The sequence below is a fragment of the Ovis canadensis genome, chromosome 7 (assembly GCF_042477335.2).
Source record: "Ovis canadensis isolate MfBH-ARS-UI-01 breed Bighorn chromosome 7, ARS-UI_OviCan_v2, whole genome shotgun sequence".
Taxonomy (NCBI): domain Eukaryota; kingdom Metazoa; phylum Chordata; class Mammalia; order Artiodactyla; family Bovidae; genus Ovis; species Ovis canadensis.
Genome location: NC_091251.1, coordinates 42110470 through 42125179, shown reverse-complemented (window position 1 = coordinate 42125179; position 14710 = coordinate 42110470). Strand labels below are relative to the sequence as shown.

At 37.4% G+C, this 14710-nt stretch overlaps 1 long non-coding RNA gene across 1 annotated transcript in view; it reads left to right on the top strand.

The window, feature by feature from the left end:
- LOC138443486 (uncharacterized) overlaps positions 1-13260 on the top strand; it is a 507027-nt gene extending 493767 nt beyond the window's left edge. The window contains exon 13 of the long non-coding RNA XR_011258175.1: positions 11313-13260. This is a non-coding gene — a long non-coding RNA (uncharacterized lncRNA). The remainder of the gene's footprint in view (positions 1-11312) is intronic.
- Positions 13261-14710: the final 1450 nt, after the last annotated feature.

The window sequence follows — 14710 nt, the reverse complement described above, 5'->3', positions numbered from 1 at the left end:
ATCATATAGCTGATAAATGTCAAGGTATCATCATACTGTTCTGTTCAGTCGCTCAGTCATGTCCTACTCTTTGCAACCCCATGAATCGCAGCACGCCAGGCCTCCCTGTCCATCACCAACTCCCGGAGTTCACTCAAACTCACGTCCATCGAGTCAGTGACGCCATCCAGCCATCTCATCCTCTGTCGTCCCCTTCTCCTCCTGCCTCCAATCTCTCCCAGCATCAGAGTATTTTCCAATGAGTCAACTCTTTGCATGAGGTGGCCAAAGTACTGGAGTTTCAGCTTTAGCATCATTCCTTCCAAAGAACAGCCAGGGCTGATCTCCTTCAGAATGGACTGGTTGGATCTCCTTACAGTCCAAGGGATTCTCAAGAGTCTTCTCCAAAAGCATCAATTCTTTGGCGCTCAGCTTTCTTCACAGTCCAACCCTCACATCCATACATGACCGCTGGAAAAACCATAGCCTTGACTAGACAGACCTTAGTCAGCAAAATAATATCTCTGCTTTTGAATATGCTATCTAGGTTGGTCATAACTTTCCTTCCAAGGAGTAAGCGTCTTTTAATTTCATGGCTACAGTCACCATCTGCAGTGATTTTGGAGCCCCCCAAAATAAAGTAAGCCACTGTTTCCACTGTTTCCCCATCTATTTCCCATGAAGTGATGGGACCAGACGCCATGATCTTTATTTTCTGAATGTTGAGCTTTAAGCCAACTTTTTTACTCTCCTCTTTCACTTTCATCAAGAGGCTTTTTAGTTCCTCTTCAATTTCTGCCATACTGTAGGTGCTACTACTACTCTACCTGGTAGAAATGGGAAGATAATACACATATGCTACAGAGCTCAGTAATTTTATTTATGTTATTTGTTCTTTAAATATTTTTGTGGGTTATATAATAGCCTCATTTAGTAGATAAGCTATTTAATTTCTTAGCTGACATGCTCTTATCTTGCCTAAAATAACTAGTAAGAACTAGAGCCAAAATTTGCACACAGAAACCACTGTTTGCAGTAATCGCACAAAATTGGGGCCCAGAGAACCTAATGACCTCAGCTGATAGGCTAGTGATAATTCAGATATAATTTTCAAGTAGAGGTTTCAAGGAAATTATGGCCTGTTAGACATGAATTTATCTTAACCCTTTACCATATCAACAACAAAGGATAAAAAATATTGCCAGCTAATGGGAGAGAAAAAGATAGCGTTTGAGAATGATGCACAGCATATAACAAAGCAAAACATTATAAAGTTGAACTCTTATTATCCACTAGGGATGAGGGAAGGCAAGGTCAATGAGAAGCAAGTCAATTCATGCTGCAAAATGGGGTTGGGTATGTGGGAGTTTGGGAGTAGGAGGAGGCAACAGAGTTGTGAGCTAAGATACAAGACAAGGCCAAAACAAGAAGACTGATTTAATAACTGTTCAGCTCCCTGACACTCTCCCATTGCCAGGTTAGAAAGCTTAGCAAATGTCCCTTCTTACAACCTTCATCTCCACAATTTGTGGTCTATTGGTCAGGCTGATTCATAATGTCTACTTATAACCTTGAAACTCAGTAGGACCCCAAACTTCATTTTCCTCTTAAAACTAATTTCCCTTCTGAAATTTAACATTTTGGTGAATTTTACCATCATTATTCTATTGGGATATTTTATTAATTTGTAGTAGATTTTGTGATATACTGATATGAATCCTTGATTATGTATTCTCCCAGTTTGTGGTTTATCTTTTCATGTTTGTATTTTAATAAGCAAATTTAAAATCAAAGTATATTTACCAATATTTATTTTTTAGTTAGCATCTGTGTGTATTTTTCTGAAGAGAAAACCTTTGTAATCTAAGTCTTTAAAGATATTCTCCTAAAGTTTATCCTAAAACTATAAAGTTTTGAATTGCACATTTAATTCTAATCTACTTGGAGCTTCTTTTCTTATATTTTACTGTGTAAGCCTATATGTTGCTATTTCTACATGGATTAACAATTGTCACAGCACCATTTAATAGAGTTGCTCATTTCCCCATGATCTGTAAAATCACCTTTGTGGTACATGTTTCCGCAGATGCATATATCTGTTTATGGCTGTTCTTCTCTCACATTTATCCTGTTCCTGCACTAGTACCATACTGCCCTGATTGCCACCACTTTATGATGGCTTTTGGTATCAGGCAGAGTAAGCTTTCATTATTTCTTCAGGAGGAGTTTCCCTTTTTCAGTCTTAGTCCTTTCCTATACATTTTAGTATCTGTTTGTCACTATCCTATTACAAAATATCTGTTGGGGTTATGATCAAAATCACAAACTTTTTTAGTAATTTTGAGTTTTTATAAACCATGAATATGGTACTACCCTTATTTTTTTTCAGCTTTTGTTTAATCAATGAAGCAGAAGTAGATGTTTTTCTGGAATTCTCTTGCTTTCTCTATGATCTGGAGAATGTTGGCAATCTGATCACTGATTCCGCTGCTTCTCTTATTTTTCTTTTTTTTTCCCCCTTAGAGGATAATTGCTTTACAATATTGTGCTGGCCTCTGTCATACATAAACATGAATCAGCCACAGATACATATATATATACACACACACACACACACACACACACACACACACACATACATATATGTCCTCTCGTTCCTAGACCCCTTTCCCATCCCATCCCCTCCAGAGCTGGGTTGAGCTCCCTGTGTCACACAGCAAATTCCCACTTGCTATCTATTTTACATATGGTAATGTATGTTTCCATGTTATTATCTCAGTTTGTCCCACCCTCTTCTTCCCCCACTGTGTCCACTAGTCTGTTCCTTATGTCTGCATCTCCATTGCTGCCCTGCAAATAAGTTCATCAGTACCATCTTTCTAGATTCCATACACACGCATTAATAACAATATGTCTTTTTCTGACTTGCTCCACTTTGTGTAATAGGCTCTAGGTTCATCCACCTCATTAGGACAGACTCAAATGCATTCTTTTTATAGTTGAGTAATATTCCATTGCACATATATGCCACAATTTGTGTATCCCTTCATCTGTCAATGAACATCTAGGTTGCGTCTGTGCCCTAGCTGTTGTAAAAAGTGCTGTGAAGAACGCTGGGGTACATATCTCTCTTTCAACTATGATTTTCTCAGGGTTTATGCCCAGTAGTGGGATTGTTGGGTCATATACTAGTTCTATTCCTAGTTTTCTAAGGCATTTCCATACTGTTTTCCATAGCAGCTGTATCTTATTTACATTCCCACCAATAGTACCCTTTATTATTGAGATTTTCTGTGTGTATTTTTCATAAGTCATCCATTTTTAAGACTTCTAGTTACCATCTGTTTTTTGTTGTACTTTGTAACTATTCTTTTTGCTATTGTGTACAAACTTACCGAGTTTTTATATAATCTTATATCTAGCAACCTTATTAATCCATCTAATCTTCCAAAAATTGTTTCGTATTGCATATCCTCTGTAGTTGTCTATATTGAGAAACTTTTATCAGTTGTTTATTGACTGTTCTGTTTTTTCTTCTCCAAACCTTGTAACTTTTTTTCCACCTCTTATTATGTGGGGCAGAAACTCTAGGACAATGTTGGTAAAAATCAATGTTAGTGTTTGTCCATTCTCATAGTAAGTTATGATTATGTTTCACCATTAAGGTATTATTTGTCTAGTTTGCTAAAAGATTTTATTGAACTATTAATATTGAATTTCATAAGCTTCATTTTACCAACTAATAAAATCATTTTCTCAGAATCAATCCCCAGACAAGATGGCAAAGTAGAAGTACTTGAATTCATCCTCTCATGCAAAATCACAATTAACTGAACAACTGAACCACTATTGACAGAAAACCTACTGAAGGACAATACTTCCAAAGACAAAGAAGCCACAAGATGGTAGAAAGGACACATTCACAATACAATAAAATCCCATATATACCGAGTGGGTGTCTCACAAACTGAAAAGTAATTTTATCACAGAGGTTCTCTTACAGGAGTGAGAGCTCTGAGCCCTATGTCAGGATCCCCCAGTCTGGGGGTTTGGCATCAGGGAGAGGGGCCTCCAGAGCATTTGGCTTTGAAAGCCATTGGAGCTTGATCTCAGTAACTCCACAGGACTGTGGGAAACAGAAATGCCACTCTTGGATGGTGAATATAAGATCTGATACAGTTACTTCATGTGAACCTGGGCGAAACCTACCTTCTGGTCTTGGAGGTTGTCCTGGGGAGGTGAGGGTGGCTGTGGCTCACTGCAGGGACAAGCACACTGGTGGTAGACATTCCGGGAAGTGCTCATTGGTGTGAGCTGTCCTGGAAACTGCCATTTTGACATCACACCAACACCTGGCCCCAGCCAACAACCCAAACGTTCTAGTGCTGTGAAACCTCAGGCAAGACAACCAGCAGGGTGGAAACACCTGCCCCCCATCAGCAAACAGACAGACTGTTTCAAGTATTTCTGAGCCCACAGCCATCTCTAAACACAGTCCTGACCACCAGGGGCCAGGCACCAGAAGCAAGAAGAACTATAATCTTGAGCATATTCAGGGCCACAAACACAGAAAGTTAGAAAAAATGAGATGGCAGTGAAGTATGTTCCAGAGGAAGGAACAACATAAAACCCCAGAAGAACAACTGAGTGAAGTGGATGGAGATAGGCAATCTCCCTGAAAAATAATTCAGACAAATGATACTAAGATTTCAGAAAAACAATGAAGATAAAGACCAAGAAGATACAAGAAATATTTAACAAAGAGATAGAAGATTTAAAGAACAGAGATGAACTCTACAATAACTGAAATGAAAAATAAACTAGAAGGGATCAGTAGCAGAATAACTGAGGCAGAAGAACAAATAAGTAACCTGAAAACAGAATGGTGGACATCATTGCCACAGAACAGAATAAGGAAAAAAGGCATAGTAACCAAAGCAGTACAGTACGGGCACAAAGCAGAAATATAGATCAATGAAACTGTATAGAAAGCCTAGAAATAAACCCATACACCTATGGTCAATTTATGACAAGGGAGGCAAGAATATATGATGGAGAAAAGAAAATCACTTTTCTGTACACCTGGCTGCCTCAGTTATTCTTTCTATGGATGAATGAATGGATAAAGATGGGATATATATATACCATTTGCATCAAAATGGATGGATCAAGAGATTATCATAGTAAGTTAGATAGAGACAATATGATATCATTTATATGTGGAATCTAAAAAAAGATACAAATGAACTTATTTACAAAACAAACAGATTCACACTCTTGTCAAACACACTTATGGTTAACTTACGGCTACTAAAGGGTAGTGATGGGGGGATAAATTAAGAGATTGAGATTAATATATACACACTTCTAAATATGTACAATAGATAATCAAGATGGACCTACTGATGAGCACAGGGAGCTCTATTTAATGTTCTATAATAACCTATCTGAAAAAGAATAGATTTATGTATGTGTATAATTTGGAGAAGGAAATGGCATCCCACTCCAATATTCTTGCCTGGGAAATCCCATGGACAGAGGAGCCTGGTGGGCTACAGTGCATGGGGTCACAAAAGAGTCAGACAAGTCTTAGCAACTAAACAACAGCAACAATATGTATAACTGAATCACTTTTCTGGAATGTCAGGTCCATGAATCAAGGAAAATTGGAAGTGGTCAAACAAGAGATAGCAAGAGTGAACGTCGACATTCTAGGAATCAGCGAACTGAAATGGACTGAAATGGGTGAATTTAACTCAGATGACCATTATGTCTACTACTGTGGGCAAGAATCCCTCAGAAGAAATGGAGTAGCTATCATGGTCAGCAAAAGAGTCTGAAATGCAGTACTTGGATGCAATCTCAAAAACGACAGAATGATCTCTGTTCGTTTCCAAGGCAAACCATTCAATATCACAGTTATCCAAGTCTATGCCCCAACCAGTAATGCTGAAGAAGCTGAAATTGAACGATTTTATGAAGACCTACAAGACCTTTTAGAACTAAGACCCGAAAAAGATGTCCTTTTCATTATAGGGGACTGGAATGCAAAAGTAGGAAGTCAAGAAACTCCTGGAGTAACAGGCAAATTTGGCCTTGGAATGCAGAATGAAGCACGGCAAAGGCTAATAGAGTTTTGGCAAGAAAATGCACTGGTCATAGCAAACACCCTCTTCCAACAACACAAGAGAAGACTCTATACATGGACATCACCAGATGGTCAACACTGAAATCAGATTGATTATATTCTTTGCAGCCAAGATGGAGAAGCTCTATACAGTTAGCAAAAACAAGACCGGGAGCTGACTGTGGCTCAGATCATGAACTCCTTATTGCCAAATTCAGACTTAAATTGAAGAAAGTAGGGAAAACCGCTAGACCATTTAGGTATGACCTCATCAAATCCCTTATGATTATACAGTGGAAGTGAGAAATAGATTTAAGGGCCTGGATCTGATAGATAGAGTGCCTGATGAACTATGGAATGAGGTTTGTGACATTGTACAGGAGACAGGGATCAAGACCATCTCCATGGAAAAAAAATGCAAAAAAACAAAATGGCTGTCTGGGGAGGCCTTACAAATAGCTGTGAAAAGAGAAGAGAAAAGCAAAGCAGAAAAGGAAAGATGTAGGCATCTGAATGCAGAGTTCCAAAGAATAGCAAGGAGAGATAAGAAAGCCTTCTTCAGCCATCAATGCAAAGAAATAGAGGAAAACAACAGAATGGGAAAGACTAGAGATCTCTTCAAGAAAATTAGAGATACCAAGGGAACATTTCATGCAAAGATGGGCTCAATAAAAGACAGAAATGGTATCGACCTAACAGAGGCAGAAGTTATTAAGAAGAGGTGGCAAGAATACACAGAACAACTGTACAAAAAAGATCTTCATGACCCAGATAATCACGATGGTGTGATCACTCACCTAGAGCCAGACATCCTGGAATGTGAAGTCAAGTGGGCCTTAGAAGGTATCACTACGAACAAAGCTAGTGGAGGTGATGGAATTCCAGTTGAGCTATTTCAAATCCTGAAAGATGATACTGTGAAAGTACTGCACTCAATATGCCAGCAACTGTGGAAAACTCAGCAGTGGCCACAGGACTGGAAAAGGTCACTTTTCATTCCAATCCCAAAGAAAGGCAATGCCAAAGAATGCTCAAACTGCTGAAAAATTGCACTCATCTCACACGCTAGTAAAGTAATGCTCAAAATTCTCCAAGCCAGGCTTCAACCATATGTCAACCGTGAACTTCCTGATGTTCAAGCTGGTTTTAGAAAAGGCAGAGGAACCAGAGATCAAATTGCCAACATCTGCTGGATCACGGAAAAAGCAACAGAGTTCCAGAAAAACATCTATTTCTGCTTTATTGACTATGCCAAAGCCTTTGAGTGGATCGCAAAAACTGTGGAAAATTCTGAGAGAGATGGGAATACCAGACCACCTGACCTGCCTCTTGAGAAAGGAAGCCACAGTTAGAACTGGACATGGAACAACAGACTGGTTCCAAACAGGAAAAGGAGTACGTCAAGGCTGTATATTGTCACCCTGCTTATTTAACTTATATGCAGAGTACATCATGAGAAACACGGGACTGGAAGAAACACAAGCTGGAATCAAGATTGCTGGGAGAAATATCAATAACCTCAGACATGCAGATGACACCACCCTTATGGCAGAAAGTGAAGAGGAACTAAAAAGCCTCTTGATGAAAGTCAAAGAGGAAAGCGAAAAAGTTGGCTTAAAGCTCATCAGAAAACGAAGGTCATGGCATCTGGTCCCATCACTTCATGGGAAATAGATGGGGAAACAGTGGAAACAGTGTCAGACTTTATTTTGGGGGGCTCCAAAATCACTGCAGATGATGACTGCAGCCATGAAATTAAAAGACGCTTACTCCTTGGAAGAAAAGTTATGACCAACCTAGACAGCATATTCAAAACCAGAGACATTACTTTGCCAACAAAGGTCCATCTAGTCAAGGCTATGGTTTTTCCAGTGGTCATGTATGGATGTGAGAGTTGGACTGTGATGAAGGCTGAGTGCCGAAGAATTGATGCTTTTGAACTGTGGTGTTGGAGAAGACTCTTGAGAGTCCCTTGGACTGCAAGGAGATCCAACCAGTCCATTCTGAAGGAGATCAACCCTGGGATTTCTTTAGGAGGAATGATGCTAAAGCTGAAACTCCAATACTTTGGCCACCTCATGCAAAGAGTTGACTCATTGGAAAAGACTCTGATGCTGGGAGGGATTGGGGGCAGGAGGAGAAGGGGAGGACAGAGGATGAGATGGCTGGATGGCATCACAGACTCGATGGACGTGAGTCTGAGTGAACTCCGGGAGTTGGTGATGGACAGGGAGGCCTGGCGAGCTGTGATTCATGGGGTCGCAAAGAGTCAGACACGACTGAGGGACTGAACCGATCTGAACTGAAAACTAACAACATTGTAATTCAAATATACTCCAATATAAAATAAATAAACCTTTTTCCTTTTATCTGCCTATATGGTAAGTTATAGTTGTAAATTTAATAGCATTAAATCACACTGAAATTCCTGTAATAAATGTAATCACACCTTTTTCTCTTACGTTTTTGTGGAAATTTTCATATAAATCCATGAATGAAACTGACTTTTGATTTTCCTACTTTGAACACCCTTTTTTATTTCAGAGTTATACTAGTCTTATATTGTGATTTATAGTGCCCTTTATTTTTATGTCCTCTGAAAAATTTATATAAGATTGAAATGGTATGTTTCTTCAATGGTAGAATTTCCAGGAAAATCATCTGGTTCTGGTTTTCACATCTTTTAATGAACATATAATAAGTTGTTTTTCAATGTCTTTTCAAGTAATTTGTAATAAGTTAGATTTTTCTAGAAATGTATCACTTTTCTAATTTTCACATTTATTGTTATTAAGAAATTCACAGTTCTTGGTTACATTTAAATTTTAATCTATTTAGTATTTTGCATTTTATAACTATTTATGCATCATCTCCATTTTCCTATTTTTAAAATCAATTTCACATTAGGTTTTCTTTAAAGAAGCATTCCTTTGTAGATAGTCTTTTGCACTTAGTTTTTTAAAAATTTTATTTGTATTATTTCATGGGCCTAAGGCATAGTTTCCTTTTCTTATTCCAGTACTAATATTAGCATTTACCCCACAGGTAGAATTTACTTTCTTATTGCTTTTATCTTGCCAGTCTTATTTCACTTTCAGATCACTGTTCTTTTATGTGTTTATTGGTTTCTAGGAAAGTTTCGGTTTCTTACACATGACTTTGGCAATTCATTAAAGCATAATTGTGCTACTGTATCCAGAATGCAGTTAGTGTCTAATAGGGAAGCCGTGGTTAATACCTAGTAAACTCTAAGAATCTTCTCCAACTACACGTTGGCAATTTTTACTCACAAAATGAAATGAAAATATAGGGCATTCCAAAGCCTGGAATGTTGTCCTATATTTTCACCTATTTAGAATACTCAACTCTATGGTTCCCCAGGGAGAAGGCGATGGCACCCCACTCCAGTACTCTTGCCTGGAAAATTGCATGGACGGAGGAGCCTGGTAGGCTGCAGTCCATGGGGTCGCGAAGAGTCAGACACGACTGAACAACTTCACTTTCACTTTTCACTTCCCCACTCTGGTGTTCTTGCCTGGAGAATCCCAGGGACGGGAGAGCCTGGTGGGCTGCCGTCTATGGGGTCGCACAGAGTCGGACACGACTGAAGAGACTTAGCAGCAGCAGCAGCATGGTTCCCCGGTCGCATGCCAAGGAAAGATAGAATAAGAAACAGAACTAGTAGTCTAAAAAAAGGTTTGCTTTAGATAAGTATGCTTAATTTCAGGCTCACACAATTTCTGGTGTATGTAATTACTTATACTGAGTTAAAAGATCGCCCTCTCTGGCTCTTAGTGAAAAGCAAGTAAATAGAATAGATAATGTCAAATTTCTTGACTATATAAAAAGGTGATTGGAATAGATGTGCTCTAAGATGCCCTTCAGTTCTAAAAAATATTCCTGTGTCTAAAACAATAAGATAGTGTTTCCTGTTAATTATGTACCAGTGAATAATTGAGAGTTAAGTAAACATTGTATTTTCCCTCTGTTAACAGTAGCAACTTCTAAAGTATCTTTTCACCCTGTAGTCCTTACAATCAATCTAATGTTGCCTTCAAGTAACTAATAATTGTTGCTGTATTTACCTGTTGTTTATGAATTGGAGATCTAGCGCAGTGTTTGTTAGTAAATGCAGATGGGTAATCCATCCCTAAAATCAAAGTAATCAAAGTTCAAGTATGTGCCCTTGGAACAGGACTCCGGAGACAGAGCAATAGCTTGTCTCACAGCCCAGAACCAGAGAGTTCAAAATATAAAAATAAAAAAAAAACAGGCTGATTAAACTTAGGCAAATTTGACCCAGTGATATTTATGAACTAAGAAACCAGGAAGAAGAAACCAAGTTTGTAAGAAAATATGAGTGGTTTTGAGAACAACAGTCATGTTCTGTGAAAACAAGTACTAACAGAATATTTATTAAAAATATAGGTAGTATGTATATGTGAAAGTGAAAGTGTTAGTCACTCAGTCATGTCTGACTTTTTGTGACCCAATGGACTGTAGCCCACCAGACTCCTCTGTCCATGGGATTCTCCAGGCAAGAATATTGGAGTGGGTAGCCATTCTCTTCTCCAGGAGATCATCCTGACCCAGAGATCGAATGAAGTTCTCCTGCATTGCAGGCAGGTTCTTTTACTGTCTGAGCTACCAGGGAAGCCCACATGAATTCACACAGACACACACAAATGAAATAAGCTTTTAAGAATATACCATTACTTCCTCTGTAAAAGTCCTCAAAAATGAGACTTTATTTTACTCAGAATAATTTGGATTTAACTCAAGTACTGAAATACAAGAGTCCTTAATGATCTTTGTGGGGTCTATAAATAAAACTTTAGAAAATACAATTTGAAAATGTTCATTCCTGAGATCAGATTCATAGGAAATCTGTACATGTATTGGCTTTAATTGTTACACAATAATATAATGTAAAAACAATAAATAGTACTATGCAGAATGGAGATTAATCACATAGGCAATAATTTCACTTTATAAAGGATTCAAGATTGATAGACTTGTATGAATCATACTACTGTAAAGTATAAAATTTAACATTTTTCAGCTTGAAAGGTTGACAGTTGAAATATTTGTGAAGGAATGACTATGCAGCATAAGGAATTAAATTAGATATCTCAATAAGTCAAAATCAATCTCTGCCATTAATTTTTTGGAAGTAAATTAACTTAGTGTCTTTTTACTTTTTCAGGGTTGAAATTCCTGCTTATTCTCTAGTTTTCAAGTCTAAAAGATGAAAAATAATGTGTAATTCATCTTATAGTATTAATGGATAAAAGAGAAGCCTCTACATAAGAAGCAACTCATTCAAAAATGGATTGGAATGTTCTCCTCTCACTCTCAGAATTTTCTTCTTGTGTATCAATTTTCTTATAAGAAGTGAACATAGAGTAACAGCAGCATTGTTTGTCAATATCTTCATGTAATTATTAGCAATACATCCTTGCACACATTGTTTCAGACAAAAAATTAGTATTTTGCATTAGAAGTGGATAATTAGGCAATAAGATACAAAAGCGAGTGTGGTTATCATGAGATAAACACACACATGGGGTGTTATGAGGCACAGCCAAGTGTCTGTAATCCCTCTAGGGTATGATTAGCTCGTGATAACCACACACCCTGGAGTTGCCTTATTGCTATTATAAAATATCTTTATTATAGGAAGAAATGTGCATTTTTGTGCAGAAAGGAGATGGAGCTGGCAATTTAGAATGCTGAACAGCAGTTTCAGCTGAGCTATGTGGTTTACATAGATTAATCTATCCCATTGGAATGTTTCCCCAGCCAAAAAAATGTTCCCTAAATCCAAGCAGTCATAATCTGTAGTGATGTGCAGGTATTTGGAGCATTTGAGAAATTCCCTGCCTGGTTCTTAAGTTGTTGGTTTGATGGTTGCATTAGGTGAATGCTGAGATGCACAATGACAAGAGAATCTATACAGTGTTCTGAGAACCCAAATTGTGATTCAGGGAACTGTCAAAATTCTGGACCATAGTTTTATCTGGTTTCTTGATCTGAATAAATGGCTTAAATTTCTTGAGGAAACAGCATCTGATAACAGAAACATTGGTAAGAGAGAGAAATCACTAGGGTGGAAACATGAAGACTGAAATGAACTCAAAATTGTGAGAAAGAATTAATGAATGTCCCATAAGACATTACAAACTTGAGGTCAATAGACTAAAGAAACCTAGGGCTTTAAGCCTAAAGAAAGTCAAGGGAAAGAATGTTATACATCCATAAATACCTGCATTATAATCATCTGGACTGCATTCATTCTGTATGGCTCCAGAGACAGAATTAACTAAAAAAATCAAAGGGGAATTTCATTTTCCCAAAAGAACCCACTTCTAAAATTTGAATGTACCTGTTTTTCCTTAAAAAAAAAAATTCAGCAAAAACTGAGTGTTATATTGAGAGATTGCTCCATTAGAGATTTCCCGTATCTCAAAAATTGATTCTATAATTAAAAAAAGTTATGGATATATATAAATAAATCTGAGAAGATTCAACATCACCTAATATGTAAAACTGAAAAGAGACTGAATCTAAAGTATTTCTTAGATATTTTCTGTTAGGAATAGAAATAGCTAGTTCTTACATGTATCATGAATTTTTAGGTGTACTAAATATATTAAAATAGGATTCAATTGTATTGAGATACTCTTGTGTATAAGTATAGAGGATTGGCTACATATATCCTGTTTGATTTAAAAGTTACAGCTCACTTTTCTATGAATTTGATTGTTAACCTAATATAAAACTGTTGAAATCAGGATGGGCAGTAAACATTTCAATAAATTTCTATTGTTAAATTGTGAGGTAAAACCAGCAATGGACCAATCTGTAAATTGTGTGTAAAATAAAAATCAATATTTATATTCTTGTACAGTCAACCAAATCCTTGGGAAAAATTCTGAGAATTTAGCCCAGTTTTGGTATTTTCACAGTACTAATCAAAATGTGTCAACTCTAATGTAAGACTGTTGCTTAATATGGGATATAATGTTGATGTAATTGATTTGATTGAATTTATTTAGAAACCTAAGAATGTATGTCACATTTAAGACAAATGAAGCAAAGCCAATAATTGGTTTAAGTGTAAAAATAAATTGTATCTAGAGATCTCCTACCCAGCCATGGTGATGCTTTATTGGTTTCTGCATTTCACTAACTAATACGCTTTCATGTAAAATCAATACCTCACAATCTAATATATTTTGCATTGTCATGGTGTGGGTTCTATAGGGTAAACTATATTTTTGATGCAGAACTCCAAATCTTTTACAATAAAACTTGCCATAGGGAAAATTTAAAGGGGCACCGTTTGTTTTCTAAATATGCAACAGCATCTTACACAGAAATGCCAATTGTTTCACTATCATTTCTAGTCTAAATCTCATCTTTTAATTTAGCCCTAGGCCATACCTTTCAAAGAAACTGCCATCCACAAAAAATCAGATGCTCCAACAGGGCCAGACTTGTGTACCTCCCTAGTAGAGCTGTGTGAAAATTTCACACCTACAATGAAACTGCCAAAATATGCTTCTTCACTCTTTTCAGTACCAGTGGGAAAACATATACTTTTTCCCTTTGGGCAGTTTTGACAGTTTTAATACAAGTGAAAAGCAGGTTTTGCCAGCATTAAAAAAGGGAAAAGAGAGAAATCTTGAAATTATAATGTGAGAACATCAGAGTGTTAGCAGGAGGTGAAGGGGAGAGGAGAGTGAAAATCTAATACTTAGTCTTATCCAAGGCTGACCACATGATCGGCAATGTTCACTGTTTGCTAGGGAGGAGGGGCCAGGCTCCTCGGTCCATGGGATTTTCCAGGAAAGAACACTGGAGTGGGTTGCCATTTCCTTCTCTAGGGAATCTTCCTGACCCAGAGATCAAACCTGGGTCTCCCACATTGCAGGCAAACTCTTAACCTTCTGGGCCACCAGGAAAGTTGTAAAGCCAATACTAAGTAAAAATAATGGCAATAAAACTTGAACCTCCTGCAGCATTTTCCCTCAGAGTTTGATCCTAAGTAAAGCCAATTAGTTCTAACAATCTCTTCCACACTGCCCAAGCTTACTTTCCCGGCTCTGGCCCCCTCCCTGTGTACTGTCAAGATTTAGAAATCTTCCTTGGCTTTAAGGAGAGAAATAAAAATATCAAAGTCAACTAATATATCCTTGAGCCATCTTACTACCCTTTGGAAAAATCATTTTCCTTTTCATTTCTTTCTCTTGAAATTTTTGGGGAAGGCTTTAGCTGTATAAAAGAAAGAAGCTTTTTGCTGAAAGGTTTTTAAATAGAAAATTGTCATTTACAATGACCACTTTCCTCAATCACTGCAATCCCAAAACACTCAAAAGGCTTGGAGAAAAAAAATAATAGGTCTAGAAAATTCATATAGATGTAGCTCAGGGAATTCAGCCAAGCAGAGAATTCTTCTGGACCCATGGATTCCTATAGCGTTTTCACACTCTTTAGTCATGCTTTAAAACAACTGAATAAACAATGTAAATATCAAGCCAGTGGAAAATCAAATGTGCTGAACCATTTTGCTTCCACCCAAACTCATCTGTTAGAGTACCG